At 35.7% G+C, this 7,172-nt stretch overlaps 1 protein-coding gene across 1 annotated transcript in view; it reads left to right on the top strand.

The window, feature by feature from the left end:
- BBS9 (Bardet-Biedl syndrome 9) overlaps positions 1–7,172 on the top strand; it is a gene marked incomplete at its 5' end in the record, with an annotated part of 354,880 nt that overhangs the window by 27,443 nt on the left and 320,265 nt on the right. The gene's annotated exons all lie outside the window — the stretch shown is intronic.

Here is a 7,172-nt window from a genome sequence, read left to right on the forward strand (position 1 = left end):
CAGGTATACCATCGTGTTCCCCATCCTGAACCCTCCTCCCTCCTCCCTCCCCATACCATCCCTCTGGGTCGTCCCAGTGCACTAGCCCCAAGCATCCAGTATCGTGCATCGAACCTGGACTGGCAACTCATTTCTTACATGATATTTTACTTGTTTCAATGTCATTCTCCCAAGTCTCCCCACCCTCTCCCTCTCCCACAGAGTCCATAAGACTGTTCTATACATCAGTGTCTCTTTTGCTGTCTCGTACACCGGGTTTTTAGAGTGAGAATATTTTAATATTTGTAGAAAGTATATATGATGTATTATAAGATGTTTTAGAGCATACGTTGATTGTCCAATTGTTAATGTGTTCTTTTACCGTAACACTGTTCCAATAGTCCATATGACAATAATAGCTGATATTTATTTCACTTTGGAGGAGGAAATGGCAAACCACTCCAGTATTCTTGCCTGGAGAATTCCATGGACCAAGAAGCCTGGTGGGTTACAATCCATGGGGTCACAAAGAGTCGGACACGACGGAGTGAGTAACTTGCACTTGCATTTCACTCACCGTGCACCAGGCGGTGTTCTAAATGTCTTATACATAGTAATTTATTTAATTCTTCTAAGAATTGTCATTGTTACTAATATTATTACTATTTCTATTTTATAAGTGATAAAACTGAAGCACGAAAGATCAATCTATGCCGAGTTCATAATCAAACATATAAACCACTAATTATAGCATGTTTGGGTTAATGCAGCTAAGTCACTTCAGTCGTGTCTGACTCTGTGTGACCCCATAGATGGCAGCCCACCAGGCTCCTCTGTTGCTGGGATTCTCCAGGCAAGGATACTGGAGTGGGTTGCCATTTCCTTCTCCAGTATGGGTTAATGTTCTAACATTAATAGAAAAGCAGAAAGTGCTAGGGTCCTTTAGAGTATGTAGTCTACCATGCTACTAGAAGTCCCAACTCTTTTTGTTTCTACTACAATCTCTCATGCCTTTCTTTTCTCCAAAACAATTGTTTCCCTTTCAGATTACTGCTATCCAATATTCAATGTACTGAAAGTATATTGTTTGAAATTAAAATGGTAAACATTTGAAAAACCAGAAGGTAGAAGCCTAAAACAAAAGTGATTACTTTTGAACTGTGGGACTGAGGGGTGGAAGAATCAGGATATGTTTTTTAAACAGCTTTTAGAAAGCCTCAGGTATTCTAAAAATCAACTTCAGTTCTTTGGAAAAATAATGTTGCTCCCAAGGCTCTTTCATTTAAACCAGAATAGTTTGGATATAAACATAATATTTTTGAATGAATAAAAAATGAAAGGTAAATTATTAAGTGTTTTAATTAAGAAGAACAGTATTGTAGAAAATTGGTCTTTTTTTCTTTTTATTTAAAAGTTATGGTTTGTAAATTAGAAATTACTAGCTTTCAATGGTCAAGATACCATGAAAAAAATTCTACCTTCTATTTCTCATTTATATTTATTTCCAACAGCAAATTTCTCTCTTCTTTGTATCCCATCTTGTTACTTTCATATTTCAAATAAGTGGATACCGTTCATATTAATTGAATATTTAAAAATTTATATTGAAAAGAAAGTTATTCTGATTTGGACCATACAATAGTTCACCTTTAGCAATGAATTTTCTGTTAACTTTTAACTTTTAGGAGTATAAAGGATCTACATTTCCTTCCTTTTTAAAAAACTTTGTTAATGATAGAAAAAAACATATATAACATCTGTCAAGATCTGTAGTTAAAAAAAAATTATCTACTTTGCAAAGTGTCAGCAATGCCCATATTGTGTGAATGCAGCATGGAACTGATGTGTGAGTGATCAAGCAGTAGGAACAGTTTCTGTGGTAACAGTATTCAAAGTTTAGCAGAAATATATGAAAAACTAAAACATAATCACTTTGGGAGTAATGGATGGATGGAGATAAAAAAGTTATCTTGCTGCTTTTTCAATGTTTTCAGGCTTCCAGATGGTAGGAAGAGCTTTGTTCTTCCATCCAGCCCATCCGTTGTTCTTTAGTATAACTGACATCACTGCAGCTACCGCAACCATTAAAGCATCACCGTATAAAAATGGCAAAAATTAGAACTTATTGTGTAGTTTTGTGGAAAGAAGATTACAATAATCAAAGTTACAGTTTGTTGAAAGATATGCTGTTTTATTTTTTTAGTTTTTGGTGTGTGGCATAGCTGTATGCTATTAATAGAAGTAATGCCCAGAAATGATGTACTCTAAGATTAGAGCGTGTGTGTGTGTGTGTGCACTTGTGCTCAGGCATTCTGTCGTGTCTGCCTCTTTGTGACCCTGTGGACTGTAGCCCGCCGGGCTCCTCTGTTTGACAGTTTTCCAGGCAAGAATCCTGGAGTGGGGTGCCAGAATAGATTTCCCTTATTTGAGATGCGTGTGTCTGTGCATGCTCAGTCGTGTGCAGCTGTTTGTGACCTTATGGATTGTAGCCCTCCAGTCTTCTCTGTCCATGGGTTTCCCAGGCAAGAATACTGAAATGGGTTTGCCATTTCCTGCTCCAGGGGATCTTCCTGACCCAGGGATTGAACCTGCGTCTCCTGTGTCTCCTTGCATTGGAAGGCGGATTCTTTACCATTTCATGACTTAGAATTAAGTATAGGGATTTCATTATATATCATTGAAATAAGTTACTTTGTGAGTAAGGGATATAGTGTACATGATTCACTAAACCTATGTATTTATTTCTTTTCCCCCCAGACTATTATGTCTTTGCCAGGAATGAAAATGTATATTACTATTTTCTACACAAAAATTACTTTAAAGAAAATATTAACAATTATAGTAATAGTTATTTGTGCCAGTTTCAGTTCAGCAAATATATAATTTTTGTAGTTTAACAAATTTAAAATAGCTAAGCAAAATAAATTTCTCTTTAAATAACATAAAATATTATAAAATTATTTTTATTTATTGGTGTCTGCCTAGAGGCAGATCTCATAAATTTTATTGTTGTTTTTTTGGCACTTTTATCAAACAATTTGTGTTTGCTAGAATATAATTCTTGTCTTGGTTACTTTTGCCCATTTTTATGTGCTATAATTTAAAAATACTTTAGAAAGTCAAGCAATAGTTATGTGTTGCTTTTTATTTTTTTAACTTTTTCTTATGTATTGCTTTTAGGGAGACTCTGTTCTCTCTCTTGCATTATTCCCCACCAGTATGTATCTTTCTTCCAGCTTGTATATATTTTTAAAAAATTCGTGTTTATTTGAAAAAGTCTTCCAAGATTATGTTACATTTGAGCTCAGGGAATCCAGCTTTTGTATTCTTTACCATTAGCAATATGAAAATGAATTAATATAGTACTTTGAGTTTTGGCAAATCTCATCTTTAAGCAGTTTGAATCTCCCAGCTAGTACTCAAATATATAGTGAAATTCACTACTTTCTAGAAGCCCAGTGTCTACAATGTTTGGTTTTTTAAAAACAAGCTAAACTGAACAGCAGTATTAGGTGAAATTCATTCAGAATGCCATGTATCACAGAAACAAGTCATTCGTGTTCAGGTGTGAATTGTACTAGATCTTAGTTCCCCAATCTAGGCTCTTTTTGGGGTCAGGACTGTGGTCCTATTATATGTAGTCTTTGAAGACATTTTAGTTTCAAGTCTGGGGATACTACCTTCTCCAGCTGAGATTTTTCTCCAGGAAGTTAGCTTATAGAATGAGCACCTCAGATTGTGACTGGTTGTTAGGGGTGAGGGGATTAAGACATTCTGGTCAAACAGTACAAGGCTTCAGTTAAAAGATTAATAAGCTCTAGGGATCTGATATACAGCATGATGACCGTAGTTAATAATACTGTGTTGTATACTTGAAATTTGCTGAGAGAGTAAACCTTAAGCATTCTTAACACACACACACACACACGAACACACACACAAACTGGCAACCATGTAAGGTGATGTATGTGTTAGTCTGATTATGATAATCATGTCACAAAGTGTATGTATTTCAATCAAATCATCACATTGTATACTTTCAGTTCAGTTCAGTCGCTCAGTCGTGTCCTACTATTTGCAATCCCATGAATCGCAGCACACCAGGCCTCCCTGTCCATCACCAACTCCCGGAGTTCACTCAAACTCATGTCCATCAAGTCGGTGATGCCATCCAGCCATCTCATCCTCTGTCGTCCCCTTCTCCTCCTGCCCCCAATCCCTCCTAGCATCAGGGTCTTTTCCAATGAGTCAGCTCTTCGCATGAGGTGGCCAAAGTACTGGAGTTTCAGCTTTAGCATCATTCCTTCCAAAGAAATCCCAGGGCTGATCTCCTTTAGAATGGACTGGTTGGATCTCCTTGCAGTCCAAGGGACTCTCAAGAGTCTTCTCCAACACCACAGTTCAAAAGCATCAATTCTTCGGCGCTCAGCTTTCTTCACAGTCCAACTCTCACATCCATACATGACCACTGGAAAAACCATAGCCTTGACTAGATGGACCTTTGTTGGCAAAGTAATGTCTCTGCTTTTGAATATGCTGTCTAGGTTGGTCATAACTTTCCTTCCAAGGAGTAAGTGTCTTTTAATTTCATGGCTGGAATCTCCATCTGCAGTGATTTTGGAGCCCCAAAAATAGTCTGACACTGTTTCCACTGTTTTCCCATCTATTTCCCATGAAGTGATGGGACCGGATGCCATGATCTTAGTTTTCTGAATGTTGAGCTTTAAGCCAACTCTCTCACTCTCCTCTATCATTTTCATCAAGAGGCTCTTCAGTTTCTCTTCACTTTCTGCCATAAGGGTGGTATCATCTGCATATCTGAGGTTATTGACTTCTCTCCTGGCAATCTTGATTCCAGCTTGTGCTTCTTCCAGCCCAGCGTCTTTAAACATATACAATTTTATTTGCCAATTGTACCTCAATAAGGGATCGCGAAGAGTCGGACACGACTAAGGGAGTTCACTTTCACTTTTCACTTTCATGCATTGGAGAAGGAAATGGCAGCCCACTCCAGTGTTCTTGCCTGGAGAATTCCAGGGACAGGAGCCTGGTGGGTTGCCGTCTATGGGGTTGCACAGAGTCGGACACGACTGAAGCAACATAGCAGCAGCAAAGCTGAAAAAAAAAAGAATGAGCATTTTGTCTTTTCACATAGGGACCACCCTATTCAATTTCTTCAAGCCTGGAAGTGAATTGGTATTCAATGAATTTTGGTTTAATGACTGACTGACTGACTGACTGAGGGGATAAATGAAGAAATTGAAAACAAGTGACTCAGTTAGAAGGGTCAAAGTTACACTGCTTCACAGCCTGAACACTTTGCCTGTGGGAATTTAGTTTGGCTACTTAAAAAATTATTTTTGACCAATTAGTTGTAACCTACTAATGGCCTGAAAAAAGCATTTTCAATTTTGTGGAAATTTAATGTAGTCTCAGTAATCCTGTCTTCTCTTTTATGGACGATGGGAATTTGTTTATGGAATATTTATTTGTTTATGGAATATTTATTTGTTTATTCAGGTCAAACATAGATGAAAACCTCATGAAGAGTCTTAGATCCTTATTTCATGAAGAGCATGATTACAGTTTGACTCCTTTATATGCACAGTTATTTATTATGCTAATGAGTATGCCTGTACTGTTGTTTTAGGTTTTAGAAAAGAAATTTTAAAAGAATTATGTTTCTATTGGCACTGACTTTATGTCAGCAGTCATGAATTCAAGTATGTTATGTACAAGATGTCTCATACCACTTCATAGAAAGTATATTTAATTATCTTCTAATGGATTATGTCAGAATTTCTTTGACTTACATAATTTGTATGGAAGTATTTTATATTCTTATCAAACTTATACATATGTATCAGGAATGCCACTTGAAATAATATGAGTGAAAATACAGTGGGTTATAGCAGCAACAATTTTTTGATAATTAGAAATTATTCTGATGCTCTTTGTGAGAAACCTCAGGTTTTTTTTTTTCTTTATAAAAATCAACTCTATTGAGGTATAATTTACATGCAATTAAATTCACTCATTATAAATATTTGTGGAGTTTTTAACTTTTTCTTCCAGTTTTATAGAGCTATAATTGATGTAGAGCACTATATAAGTTTAAGGCGTATAGCATAATGATTTGACTTATATCCGTCATGAATTGATTATCACAATAAGTTTAGTGAACATTCATCATCTTATATGCATTCAAAATGAAAGAAGTAGAAAATTTTTTTGCTTGTTATGAGAACTCTTAGGATTTACCATCTTAACAACTTTCATATAAAACATACAGCAGTGTTAATTATATTTGTCATGTTGTACATTGCATCTGTAATATTTATCTAAAAACAGGAAATTTGCACCTTTTTACGTTTTTCATACAGTGATGAAATAGATAAGCAAAGGACTCACAGGAGAAAGAAATCAATGTAGGTCAGAGTATATTTCTACTTAGACAATGAACGATTCATACCTTATAATGCAGACTTCTATTGTTTCTATTGAAATATTGTTTCTTGAGGTCACATAATATCATCTAGAATCAGTGTTAAGAAAATTTATAATAAAATTAACTGCCTGTAGAATAGATGAGACTAAGTGCAGCGTATTATCTATGGTTTGTTTTCCATTTTCTCTTTTCTGTGTGTTTAAATAATATTGTATTTTGTTTAACCAGCAGATTAAAAACCTATGTCTGTAGACCACTGGGTCTTTGTGATTCATATACTTTTAATTTCTGTAATTATTGAATGAGTAATATAGTTAATTCACCCAATATCTTCTTTTAGTCTTTGTTGTATACCTGTTTATTTCATCACCGTCTGCTTCTGGGGGACTTAAGCTTTTTCCTATATGAAGAGATTGAACACAATCTTATGTGTTGCTTTAATGTGCCCGTTTAAAATATCAACATTTTAACGCTACTTCATTTCTCAGTGGAGCACGTATTACGTTGCCTTAATGTTTGTTGGGGGAGAGATCTTAAGGCTGTTTTCTCCCTTTCTCTCCAATGACCTGGAATCTCTGAACTAAAAGCACAGAAACATCAGACTGTGAATCTTAGTTTCATGTATATTTCCTAAAAAGCTTCTACAGATGAATGATTTGTTCTGTATTATACGATGCTGTTTAACTTTGATCTGACCAGCTAGTAGCAATAAGACTAATTCTAAATATCTTTCCATTTGGAGATG

This window comes from Bison bison, unplaced genomic scaffold (assembly GCF_000754665.1).
Source record: "Bison bison bison isolate TAMUID 2011002044 unplaced genomic scaffold, Bison_UMD1.0 scf7180017864525, whole genome shotgun sequence".
Taxonomy (NCBI): Eukaryota; Metazoa; Chordata; class Mammalia; order Artiodactyla; family Bovidae; genus Bison; species Bison bison.